This window comes from Triturus cristatus, chromosome 2_1 (assembly GCF_964204655.1).
Source record: "Triturus cristatus chromosome 2_1, aTriCri1.1, whole genome shotgun sequence".
Lineage (NCBI taxonomy): Eukaryota > Metazoa > Chordata > Amphibia > Caudata > Salamandridae > Triturus > Triturus cristatus.
The window spans coordinates 904,112,048-904,126,109 of NC_140581.1; the positions used below are offsets into that span (position 1 = coordinate 904,112,048).

Consider the following 14,062-nt stretch of genomic DNA (forward strand, 5'->3'; position numbering starts at 1 on the left):
CAGTTCATCCCAATAAAAACCCACCCCTGTCCCATGCAACCAGTAGACCGTTTTGTGTAAGTGTTTATATTGTGAATAGCGCTTTGTTTGTATTATGATCTATGATTAGAGATTCTTGTCATGAACATTTTTGTCTAACAATTTACAATTGGTACACTTTGCCAGTAACACACATTTTGGTATTCCAGTTATAAGTGCTTATGAGCAAAAGTAGAGACTAAGTTAAGGAAAATGAAACGCTTACTGAACTTGAAACCGATCAAGTCAGACGCGTATGCTCTTGAGCACAGCAGGTAAGGAATGACCCTTAATAACACCGCATTACGCTGTACGTGCATCGGCGTGGCAGCCATCTTGGGTGTGGCAAGACTATTTAAGGCCACACCCAGTTCTGGAAGGTGCTTAGCCTTCCGGTTGTCAACAGAGTTGGTATCCAGGGATGCTGAATTCAAGAACGTTTACCTGAAAGCTGGTGCGGCGGTCTTCCTCATCGATCCTTGATTCCGGTTTTCATCAGGACTCAGACCTGGGGAAAAAAACAACAGAAAGAAAGCTAAGTGCCATGCTTAATTTTTATGGCACCCATCGCAAGAAAGAATGAGCATGTTACAAGAGACTTATCTACATAGAAAATTAAGAACAATAATAGTGATGTTGTGTCTTAATGCTTTGTGTTGTGAAGTTGTAGAATTTGTATTTGTCTTACTTACTCTAACTTTAGATTTAGTAGTGGATACAGGAACCTGAACTCAGTCTAGTTAGTAAGTACCACAGTGAAAGTGACATAACAAGTGCCTGTGTTGTCATGCATCTATAGGTACAAACTGTATGATATTTATTGTTATAGCGCAACTATCATTGAAGAGCTTAGTGAAGTGAATTACGCCACACTAACACTGTTACAGAACTCCATCCATTACAACAAGAACAACTGGATGTTGCGCAAAACGTCTTTAGATCGCAGGTAGGACATTTTACTTCCACGAAGGAAATGCATACATGTTAAGGGAGGGACTAATGCCAAAATGTCAAATAAAAAATACTGAAAGCTAGTTCTTGTTGCCTCGCAAGTCGACAACAAAGAGTCGTCAAGCGTCCAGTATCCGGCCCTCCTCCCTGAACTCTACTACGTATCCCTAGTGAATTGCCAGTTACACAGGTTATAAGGTAGGGTACTGGGAAGTTGGTCCATAACGCCTCTGCGAAACTCAACCTTGCGGACTCAAGGTAAGAACGCATGGTTAGTCTGACAGTGGGACACATAACAAATGTGATATAAGTGCATCTGCATGTCCTAATAAAATTGAAACCCTGCACAGAAACCAGGTAAAAGTACTTGCGCAAGGCGGGGAATTGGAGCGCACCAGAAGATCAGTAGATTAGATAAAGAAGCAGAAATTTGCATTTTCCGATAAATGTAATTTGTAATGTAGTCCTCATATAGATTTTCAGCTGCAATGTAGTCTGAAGCCCTGAAGGAGGCCTGTACCCTAGGCGTACTGTTCCTAAAACATGTGTATTCCACCAGGTGGATGGAGAATTTAGTTAGGAGTAGTTACCTACGGTGCCTGGCCAAACTCCATGTGGTCATCAGGTTTGAAAGGTAAGTTGGTTATCAGATATTGGGTGCCTTATGCACAAGGCATATATGTTTGCATTTGGCTGACTGCTTGATCAGTAGACAGTTAAGAGGTATTACTATGGGCAAGCTATAGTCTGTATGCTTCAAGTAAAGAATTAGGTAGACCGCATGATTTCTGCTCTATGGAGTTTTCCATATCATTGCATTAGTTGATCCGAGAGATGCCCACTGCAAGGACACGGACGATGCACTATGGCAGAACTTCATTCATTCTTGGAATATCAGGGTGTCACACAAGGGTTGGTTTTGTAACTCAAATGCTATGGAATATTATGGAAGACCAAATGCTATCACATGGGAGAAATTGAGAACTCTTTGCTATTCAAAACAGTGATACTTCAAACACTTAGATGCGTTTGGAATTTCTCATACCCCTTTATAAAAGCCTCAGTTCCCAACTGTTTGCATTGCAAATTAATAGTTAATTTCCATTTGAAATGTTATGGGGGAACAGTAACTAAACTTCTACAGATCCACAACAGACTCATCCTAGAACCTCTGTCTTGAACAAATATTTTTGCAGACAATTGTCCAGTCCTACTGAAATTGCAGTCTTTGTAAGGTGGTATCCAACCACTGAGGTATGTGAATTTTCTAAAATGTATTTTCATTTCGGGAGGATTTTGCACTTATACCACCCATATAGTCTATCGAGAAAGTGAAGGTACACTTGTGTGAACCTGTTGAAAATACACAAAATAAAGAGGGCTATTGACAACGTTTAATAAGACCCAAAAGCACAATCGAGCGTGTTTGGCCACCGCAGAGGAATGACTGCCAGAAGCAACAGGCACTGGCAAAGCCAGTAGGTCTGACTTTAATGTGATGTTGCATATAAACAAAAGCATGCACAGCCTATGTATGTCGCCTCTCTGTATTATATCAAAAACAGAAGAAAGGGGACCGGGGAGCCAATTAATGGTCCAGTGTCCATGCTCCCAAAATTACATACCAACAAAAAGAGGACACTGTTCCAAGGCAGGGTCAAAAAAGTTACCCATGTACCTAATAACAAAAAGAAAAAAGCAACATAAAAAGAAGTCCTAAGTTAGGTGGGCCCATAAAGTGAGGGAAAGAACATGTCTTGCCTCTTGTTGCCCTCACACACCCCGAAAGGTGTCATGCTTCATCACCGGGCATGTGCTCCTCGTTAGGCCGGCGCTGCAATTCCCAACGGGTCCCCCGAAGGGTTACTTTGTCGGAGATCTTTTGAGGCATGCCGGATGGTGCATGAGGGTGTGTGGGGTGGGTCCTTTATAGGGGTAACAAAAATTGCGTGCATAGTGAGTTAAAACTGACAAGGGGTAACCTCCTAAAGGTTGTAGTGATCTAATGACCCTCTTGGCAGTATAAAAACTCTCAATAAGAGTATCATCCCAAATGGCACAATATGCCTAAGTATCATAAAAACGGCCAACATGTTTCGCGCCGCTGTCGCCGCTAAGGTCATTGGCGCTTCTTCGGGACCAGGATATAGGAAAAAATAGTGAAGTGCACGTGAATTAAAAAGAGTCAAAGATAAATACCCAGAATGCATTTCAGGGCGGGCCATTATGCTGCTCCTGATCAATACCTAGGACAAGAAAATTAAAAATGATAAAAAGAATACATAGGACGAGCATTAGACTAGCTTAATGCAACGTAGTGTGCCACAATCGTGTGCACCACATACCAATGTTAAAGAAAAAGAAAAAGAGAAAGAACGAGACATAGTAGGGAATAGGGAACTCCCTCAATAAACTAAGCACAGGAAGGTGTATAGTGGCGGTTCTACTTATCATAAAGATTGTATTGTAGGCATGGTGTAATACACCCCTAATAGTAAAAATACTACACAACCACGTGTGAGAAACCCCTGTACTCACTATAAATCAGAAGGATCAGGGTCCAACGTTTTAAACGTAAAAGTAAATTTCCAGCATGGTGTTCTTGCTTCCCGTGAAAGCGAGGGTAGCTCCAATGGCAATTAGTGTTAAACGCCCACACCTTATCGGGCTAATGGAGAAAACAAACATTACCAAAGTAAATTTCCAGCATGGTGTTCTTGCTTCCCGTGAAAGCGAGGGTAGCTCCAATGGCAATTAGCGTTAAACGCCCACACCTTATCGGCCTAATGGAGAAAACAAACATTACCAAAGTGAACACAGTTAAAAGCTGGAAGTACTCATTACATAAAATACAGAAAAGTCCCGTTACCTGCTCCCCATTATCCGTAAAGTACTAACTCTTAAAAGAGATGACAGTGCCCTTCCGCCCGCCGCGTCCAACTGCCAAGCCAGAGTTGAAATAGAGGCAGCGGGACGGCGGCTTAAAATAGAAATGCTCGTAGATGCCTGAGACACTCCTCCTTACAGGGTGTGCCAAATGATGCAGTGCAAACGCGCATGCGTGCAGAAACTGACCGCAAACGCGCATGCGCCAAAAGGGGACAACTAATCCCCAGCGTCCCGTATAGAGAGTAATAGAGCTGAAACTTTAGAGAGTGGAACAGAACCTCCACCCAATTTGGTGTCCACCCGTCATCATAGGGATGACATATTCTGTTTGAAAGCGAGATCACTGATCTTCATCAAGAGATCCCTCTGTTAACAACCACCCTCATGCACCATCCGGCATGCCTCAAAAGATCTCCGACAAAGTGACCCTTCGGGGGACCCGTTGGGAATTGCAGCGACGGCCCAACGAGGAGCACATGCCCGATGATGAAGCATGACACCTTTCGGGGTGTGTGAGGGCAACAAGAGGCAAGACATGTTCTTTCCCTCACTTTATGGGCCCACCTAACTTAGGACTTCTTTTTATGTTGCTTTTTTCTTTTTATTATTAGGTACATGGGTATCCTCTCTGTATTACCTTCCTTTTTATGTGCCCCCAATACCAGTGCTCTCTTTTTAGTCCCCAAGCTTGCAGTGGTGCATGGCACCAGCATCATTTAGATGCCAAAACACATTGGTAAGCAAGAATTCACATTTACGTATAAATCACATTAAGGTGTACAATCATCCTGAGGGCAACATCAGCAAGAGTATAGAAAGAAGTACAAAATGCCAGGGGCGGTGCGTCCATTAGGGCGTTGCCCCACCGAGCGTTGCCGTCACTCTCTAACTCTGACTTTCTCACTCACACAATGCAATTCCAGGGATTGCATTGTGTGAGTGAGAGAGTCAGAGCTAGAGATCCAATTCCCAGGCCGCCAGAACAGAGCCGGAGGCTGTCGGCTTAGAAGGGGGCGGGCAGCACTACAGGAGTTCAGCTGCAAGTCACAGTGTCTGATTGACATCCACAGATTCCACTCGTATAACAGGTGGTCGGCGCATGTTCTGTTTTGGACTTAAACATTTTGTGACCAGCCCTGAACATGCGCACACTAGGCTGCTCATTAGAAGAGCGAGGGTTGTTCCATGCCGCTCTTCTAATGAGCAGCCTAGTGCACATATTCGGGCTGGTCGCAAACATTTTTAAGCCCTAAACAGAACATGCGCACTACTGCTCAAGCCAATCCTGGCGCTGCTGCTGGAGCAGCGTCTGGATTGGCTGAGAGCAGGCGGTACTTGCCAAGGCGCCAACGCGGGAGTCGGACCCCGGCCCAGGAGGACTCGCAGAGGCGGCGCGGATCCGGTAAGTTTAGTTTTCTTCATAATGGTGCTTTATTTTAATCTCCCCGCGCCGCGCGCAACCCCTAACACTCCCCCCCGCGAGTATTGGAGTGCGAGCCGCGACTGTCTACCATACAGCAGGAGCAGGGTACCATGCACGAAGGCCAAGGATGATGTGCTGATCTGTGTGACAGTTTGAGAGTGTGTGCATTTAGAAATGAATGTGTGCCTGTCTCTCTGTGTGTACACGGGAACTGATGAACTATTTGACAAGGAAAAAGAGACCTCTGTATGATAAGGCCCTTCAAATTAAATTGCAAGAGTGTATGGAGAGGATGTGGACTTAAGGCCAGAGCCGCCAACCTTTGAACTGACCAACCGGGTTTGAGTCTCGGCATTCTGTAATTCTGTGCAAAATCACTTTAAAAATATTAACCTGACCTTGTGTAGTGTGATTCATTCTCAAGTAAAACGCTCCGATACATTTAGGTCTGAACTTAATACGTTCCTCAAACTGTTTTTCTTACTTCGTCTTACATAAATTACGTGACCTAAGTTAAATAATGACCTATCGTGAAGTCAGGTTAAACACGTGATCATGCATGTCTTCTTTGCGCCACAATCAGGTGAAGATTGAACCACCCAATACGTCTCTGTGGCCTTCCCAAATTTCACTTTTAAACTGCTTTGGGATGACGTGCAAGTGGCCACGCGTAGAAATTAAAAACATTTCACCATCAAAGTACCTAAGAGACCCGTATTTTACCCCAATGCCCAAACCACCAAATGAGAAGTATTTCAGAAGAACTATGGCCCATATGCATCAAAGCAAAAGCCAGTCGCAAACGGGCAGATTCTCAGAATCTGCCCCTTTGCGACTGGGATTTTTGCATTTGGGATGCATCATCCCAAATGCAAAAAATCGCAATTTAAGGAATCTCTAAATTGCGATTCCTTAAATTGCTATTGCATTTAAGGAATCCCAAATTGAGATTCCTTAAATGCAATGCATGAAAGTCTAAAAATTAGCGATTTCGCTAATAGGGGGAGCAAATTACCATGAAGTTGAACTTCATGGTAATTTGCAAAAACTTTGAAAAATGCACTAAAGTGCATTTTTTCAAAGTTCCATTTTACACACACACATGCCCTTGGGGCATGTGTGTGTGCAAGATGTATTCATATGCAGATTTCAGGGGTGCAACAGGGTGTCTTTTTGACACCCTGGCACCCTTGAAATAGCATGAGCAATTTGCGATTCTCTAATAGAGATTAGCAAATTGGGAAAGTCTTCCTATTCATTCCTATGGGCCTCTAGGCCCATAGGAATCAATGGGGAGGTATTCCTTAATTGCGACTCGCAATTTGCGAGTAGCAATTAAGGAATGTTTAGGATTCGCTATTTTGTAAGCGAATTCTACATGCATAGCCTTTTGCTATTCCTTATTAGCGAATCCTTATTTTTCGCTATTAAGGAATCGCAAATGGCATTGTTGATGCATGTGCCAGTATATGTTTTAATAGAGCTGGCATTGTGTGCTTGTTTTAAAGCGCACTGGTAACTTTTTTGTAACAACACCAGCTGATTTGACTCACCCCAGCATTGACAAACTGCCCTTAGTTGCTTCATGGCCCATTATTTTAGTAGCAGAGCCTGAACAATGATTTAATTCCAACGTCCATTGCACTAGTAGCCATCATCACTAAAAAAGTTCTATAGCAACATGTACAAAAAAAATGCACTGCCTGAAAAACATGAACAGGCATAAACGAATGTCAAATAATGCTGGTAAGAAAAGTTTAAGGTTAAATGGGACTATAAATATTACAGTGAAAACGGCATGTAAAGGACCCATGCTTACATTTCCCTGCCTAGTGAATGCAGAGACCATACTCTTTTCTATTTTGGCACCACTAAATGAAGTAGCTTCATTACTCTGCATGGAGGTTGTAAGCTGGTATTTTTTGTTGATTTTTTTTTTTTTTTTTAAAAAGCCCTTTTCCGCAAATGCTTGTTAGTCACTCCACTCTCCTGCCTTTGTAACACATGCCTGAATCAGTCTTGTAATACGTCTCAAGTAGTGGATAGCAAGTAGAAGTTTGATGAATTGGTGTGCAAGCCTGAATGTATTCCATCGTTTATTTTATAGTGTTTAATATAGCGCTGATAATTCTTTTCTCGCTCCTCTGCACCATCACAGCTTGGTACCACAGGCTTGCATATACTTCTCCTACTGACTTTGTCAGTGCCAAAGGCAGTCATTTTCGCTAATCTTGTTTTCCTTCTCATACTTTAAAGTTTTATGTGAATTTTGTACAATGATGTTCTTGTAGGGGCATCCCCCACCTCTTCCAACCCCTCTTGTGTCAGTCTCCCTAGCATCTTTTTAGTTGGAAACAAATTTTACGCACTACCTCTTTCAAGAGTCACCAGCCGCCACTGCAAAACGCATTTAACTATTAACAGATTGAACTTCAAAGTAAAATTGGAATTGTCAGGAAAAAAACAAACTTTCAGTAGGGCAACTGGCTAATAAAGTACTATGAGCCTGATTATGATGGCGGAGGGTCTACCACCATCAGGCCGTAGGTGGCGGTCTCACCGCCATCGGACCCTGCTTGACCGCCTGCCACATTATGATGGCAGGCAGATGGAAGGCGGGCGGAGAGACCGACTACCACGTATCCGACGGGTTCCTTGAGCTCGTAGGACCCTCAGAGGGACTGCGATCCCTACAACAGTGGCAGTGCCTGCTCAGCCACCGCCGGAGGGATTACAATCTCCCTTTCCGCCATCTGTTTTATGGCGGTTAACCTGTCATGAAAAGGCAGGCGGAAAGTGACTAGGGGGCCCGTAGTGGGCTACCCTGGCCCTCTGATATGGGCCCTGGGGGGCACCTACCATGCCCCCCTACTTATCCCTGCACATGGTGCCTGCCACATAGTGCAGGGATATGCAAAATGTGTTTTTTTTGTTTTGCGCCGCAATACAAAATATGCACAGTGTGACTGCCTTGAAGGCGGTCGCATCGTAATACCTGTAGCGGGACCGCCAACAGCTACTCGGACGGTTCCATTCCCAACAGGATTGCAGTCGTCCGACCGCCATCATAATCAGGCCTTAAGTGATGCAGTTCAGGTGAAAGCTATCAAATGTATCTTTGGCTACCCCTCTTCTTCAATTAATGTTAAACATCCATACAGGATGTTTTCTCACTGTTTGCTAACTTCCCCTCTGTCAGTATTTTATATATCAACCTATTTGGTGCATCAAGTATGTTTAAGCACACTGTCCCTGCTGTTTTATTTATGAGTTCCAAGTGACTAATAGGTTGTTCTTATTGTCACAATTTTTGTCAGCAATCCGAAGAATCAGGAAATGTATTTTATCTCTTCCAATGTTCACACCTGGGGCTTTTTGCAGCTCTTAATGGAGCATTATCACAATGTATTGGGTGGAGGCGCTACCCCTCATTAACTTCATCACAGGGTGGAAGATTCCTTCTAATATCAAGTAATGTCTGTTAGGTCTGATACCGGAAAATACCCAAAAGAAACCAAGCAGAAGGTTTGCCGTTCTAAGCCTTATAGTGGCCAAGAGGCGCATTGCAATTGGTTGGTTGAGTGCCAAGCCTCCTACAATGCAGGCTTGGAGAGGGCTGGAATTGGAGGGTGCGGGGGGAGGCCCATATGCGACGGACGAGACAAGATCATAGGGTGGCAGTGGCAGATTACCTGCTTTCCTGGGGGATAATGGCACAGGCATTGGCACACTCTTAGAGGGCACCACGACAGATTAAATGCATATTGCACAAAATTTAGCAAAATTGTCCTAGAATCAGACTGCGATTAGAAAATACATGATTTAATACCATGGGTGTATTAATAACCCTCTTGACCGGGGTATAACTGTAAGAAATATGTTCACACCGGTATGTTGTCCAGCTCCTGTCTCCGATTGTGTTTCTGGAGATTGATTTAATGTTGGAACCCATGAGGGGGGGGTTGCGGCGGGAATGAGCAATAATTTTACTATGAAAAGTTCTCTACGCTGTCAATCTTGTTAAAATGCAACTAAAGAAACATACAAAAAAAAAGTCTTAATGGAGCATCAGCTGACCAAACGTGTCTTTACACTGCCACCTTTAGAGAACAATTTAGGTGCCGATTACGATCCGGTAAAAACCGGGTACGAACCGTCGGTCGGAGCGTTTTCTCCGTCCGACTCGTACCCGGTTGTAAAACTTTACAAACATGTTATTACGATTCGCACGGAAACCCCATTTCCGTACGAATCGTAAAAAACACCGACCGACGAAAATATACATACGAATGTGATCCGGGAATGCTGCGACGTGACGTCGGGACGCTTCAAGGCAGCGTTTCACGACCCAGGAAGTACGATTCGAACCGGCAGCAGTCCGGACGGCAATATTTTCACGGCACCCAAAAAGTGCCAGAAAAGCGAAGTACGCCGCGAAACGACCAGAGTAGGTGGCCCGGTACGCGCCGTACCCCCCCCCAGCCCCTGTATGTATGCGCCGACCCCCCCCAGCCCCCGTATGTACGCGCCGAACCCCCCCCAGCCCCCGTACGTTCGAGTCGTACCCCACCCGTGTATGTACACCCGTGTACGTGTCGTACCCCCCCGTGTATGTACACCCGTGTATGTGTCGAACCCCCACCCGTGTATGTACACCCGTGTACGTGTCGTACCCCCGTGTATGTACACCCGTGTACATGTCGAACCCCCCGTGTATGTACACCCGTGTACGTTCGAGTCGTACCCCCACCCATGTATGTACACCCGTGTACGTGTCGTACCCCCCGTGTATGTACACCCGTGTACGTGTCGTACCCCCCGTGTATGTACACCCGTGTACGTGTCGAACCCCCCCGTGTATGTACACCCGTGTACGTTCGAGTCGTACCCCCACCCGTGTATGTACACCCGTGTACGTGTCGTACCCCCGTGTATGTACACCCATGTACGTGTCGAACCCCCCGTGTATGTACACCCGCGCTGGGGGTACGCACCGTACATACACGGGTGGGGGTACGACTCGAACGTACACGGGTGTACATACACGGGGGTACGACACGTACACGGGTGTATATACACGGGGGTACGACACGTACACGGGTGTACATACACGGGTGGGGGTACGACTCGAACGTACACGGGTGTACATACACGGGGGGTTCGACACGTACACGGGTGTACATACACGGGTGGGGGTACGACTCGAACGTACGGGGGCTGGGGGGGTCGGTGCGTACATACAGGGGCTGGGGGGGTCGGCGCGTACATACGGGGGCTGGGGGGGGGTCGGCGTGTACATACGGGGGCTGGGGGGGATTCGACTCGTACATAGGAGGGCTGGGGGGAGTGTTGGGCGCGTATGCGGGCACATGTCTCCATGGTTGCTATGGGAGTTCGGTGCGGACGGTGTTTTTTCCATACGGTTGTAACATCGGACGCACGGGATGGATCGTAATTCCGCGGTCGGACTTCACTTTTCACATTTGTACGGTAAATCGTCCGTGGACCTGTCGGACACATTTTCCGACCCGAGGACGTGTGGGGAATAATTCCCAATGCGATTCGTATGGACTTTTTCCCATGCGAATCGTAATTGGCAGTTTGTACGGCACTTGTACGATCCGTACGGTAAAAAGACTGGATACGAGTTGTACGGGGAATTTTTTTACCGGATCGTAATCGGCACCTTAGGCTTTTGTTCCACCTCTGTCTGTGTGTCAGGATATAACTGAAAATGTACCAGGCAAGATTACACTTGGAAAAGCATATATAGAAGGAAGGAATTGCCAAGAGATTTTTCTAAAACAATCAGCCGATTACCCTCTGTCCCATTCCCATAAATGGGGCCAAAAAATACCACTCCTGAACAGGGGACAGTTCTCCACCTAATGCCCAGATTATGTATCGTAATCCCAAATACTTCCTCATAGCTCTTCCATGTCTTGTTGATTCCTACCATGGAAAGGGATTTACTCATGAACTTGACAGGATTAAACTTCTGACCCTTTCAAGGTAGGAATGTGCTAGGCAACAGTTTACGAATATCCAATTTTTTTTTTTGTAGATGTGTATTCAAGTCTTTCGTACCATGGGCCACCTTCTCCCAAACCTAGGAAATTAAATTGCTTACACAGAAATCTTTGTGTGGGCAAATCTTTTTCAACAGTGTAAAACCAAATTTTGTGAATTTCAAAAATAGTACTACATTATTAAAAAATGCTAATTGCATGTGTGAACTAAAGACAGCTTTGTGATTCGGGGCCTGTCTCTTTACAGTATATGGAGTCAAATATAATTCATAATGCGTATTCTTTGACTGGTGCATATTCATTGGTTCAGAGTAGGTCTAAAGGAGTTGGTGCTTCATGATGTGATCTATTGGAGCACCTTTGTTTGCAATTTGTAGACTGCTATAATGAATTCATCTGCTACGCTTTCTTGTCTTTAGTGCCTCAATTTAGGTAGTTACATTGAGAATTTTATGGCATGTCGCTTGCTGTGTGCATGGGAAAGTGGTGTACTGTGGAATGGAATATGTGGAGAGGAATTTATGGGTTTAATTTTGTTTGGCAAAGTGGAAGCACCACTGTAAATCAGCAGTGCTCCCACCCTATGAGACGTGCAGTTCCCTCCCACTATTTAGAGCAAGGGAAGAGCTCAGTTTGCAACTCCAGAGCCTCGACTGACTCCACCGATGTAAACCTTTGACCTGGAGTCCCATCCACCACTTGCCATCAGGACATATTTACACTTGGTAATCCCTATTTAGAGTGTAGTAGTTGTCACTTGTTTTCCCTATCTGGGGATGCCATGAACAATGGCCTGCACACACAAGGAGAAAGCTCCCTGCGCATCAGGGGCAATGTTTTTTGATTTCTAAAACCAAACTCATTTTTTATTTTCTGGGAGTTTGTTTTCAGAACCAGTCTGCTTAGTAAATGCTTAGTACCTTCAATGGAGCCCCCACACCAGCAGCTTTGCTTACATTGCATAGATCCTGCCAAGGAACAGAGGCCAGGACCTCCAGTGACCTCCAGTAACCTGGGTAACTAGCAAGCCGCCTGACACTGTTTAAATTACCCCATATGTGTTCAAGCTATTACAGACAGAAGGTGGTTGGAGTTTGTAGTTATTACAGCTATTCCACTGATCCTGTATTATTTAGTTAACAATAAAAATATATTAAAAAATAATTTGTTTTAATTTGTGATGTTAAATAAATATATATATATATATATATATATATATATATATATATATATATATATATATATATACACACACACATATATATGACCTATTCACTGAAAAAACCATAGGTTTCACACACGTTATAGTTAGGAATTAGCATTTAAAAAACCGTGCAAATTCACTGAAAAAACCATAGGTTTCACACATGTTATAGTTAGCGGAAATTTTACTGATAAAAAACCAATGAAATTCCCCCGTTATAGTTAGTGCAGGCAACTATAACTCACGCGACCGCAATCCTCTGCTGATGCTAATACTGTATTTAGACACTTATTTGCCCATGTCTTCTTCCATACATTTTTAGCTATACATATATTACAAATATTTTTTTTTCATAAAGACACATATGTCATCAGCAGAAGATTGCGGTCGCGTGAGTTATAGTTGCCTGCACTAACTATAACGGGGGAATTTCATTGGTTTTTTATCAGTAAAATTTCCGCTAACTATAACATGTGTGAAACCTATGGTTTTTTCAGTGAATTTGCACGGTTTTTTAAATGCTAATTCCTAACTATAACGTGTGTGAAACCTATGGTTTTTTCAGTGAATTTGTACGGTTTTTTAAATGCTAAGTTACTTTACGCCATTCGTGGCGTGCGCGCCCACTTAACGCAGTTCGTGCCGTGCGCGCACAGTGCGCTTCGCGCGCCGTGCACGCACGGTGGGCACGCGGTGCGATGACAAAGCAAGAAAGCACGTCAACAAATCTGTTTCTGCTTTCCTCCGTGACTATGGTATGGGTGCCATTTACCACAACAACTTGCGTTATGACATGCAAGACATTTATAGAGGAGATGGTGTGCACTTCAATGATGAAGGGAACAGAGTCTTCCTCTTGAACCTTAGACTCTGCATCGGTACTTACTTGTAGGTACCACTAAAAAATCATTTCATAAACACAACGGCTCTTTTTAGAGCCCCCTAATATCTAAACACTTAAATCTGAATTTCATTTATTTATTTTTTTTTCTACCGTACGCTTACCGTAAGCTTACCGTACGCGTACCCCGTGATTTTTTTTAAAATCAATAAATGTTTTCTTTGTACTTTACAGTCCTTCTTTGACCCCCTCACAAATGTAAGGGGGTCTGTAACTCTCCTCATTGCCCCCTTTTCTTGTTTTCACTCTTTTTTTTCTGAGTGAAACACACAAAATGGCGGCCGCCGCTTCCTGGTTTCGGCCGATTCGAATGTTTACTAAGATCTAACAGCCAATCAGAATCGCGCTCGCGCACGCCACCGTACGCGTACCGTAAGCTTACCGTAAGCGTACGGTAAGCGTACCGTAAGCGGGCTCAGATATATATATTGATTTAAAGGCTATTTTCTCAGAATCTACTGAACAGATTTACACCAAACCTACAAAAGGCACTTCCTTGACATAGGGACTACCTCTCTGCCAAATTTCTAGTAATTCTGTTCAGCCGTTCGGGCTGTAGCTCGTTCTAAAGGTCCTATGGAAAAATGCATGGGAAAAACGCGTTTTGGGACCCCCCTTTTATCTCAGCCCCCGCTTGACGTATCCCC

General features: G+C 44.4%; 1 long non-coding RNA gene across 1 annotated transcript in view; it reads right to left on the bottom strand.

Annotated features, from left to right (window-relative positions):
- Positions 1–458: 458 nt before the first annotated feature.
- LOC146866077 (uncharacterized) overlaps positions 459–14,062 on the bottom strand; it is a 100,271-nt gene continuing 86,667 nt past the window's right edge. The window contains exons 3-4 of the long non-coding RNA XR_014976757.1: positions 3,661–3,752; positions 459–526 (exon numbers count right to left, since the gene is read on the bottom strand). This is a non-coding gene — a long non-coding RNA (uncharacterized LOC146866077). The remainder of the gene's footprint in view (positions 527–3,660; positions 3,753–14,062) is intronic.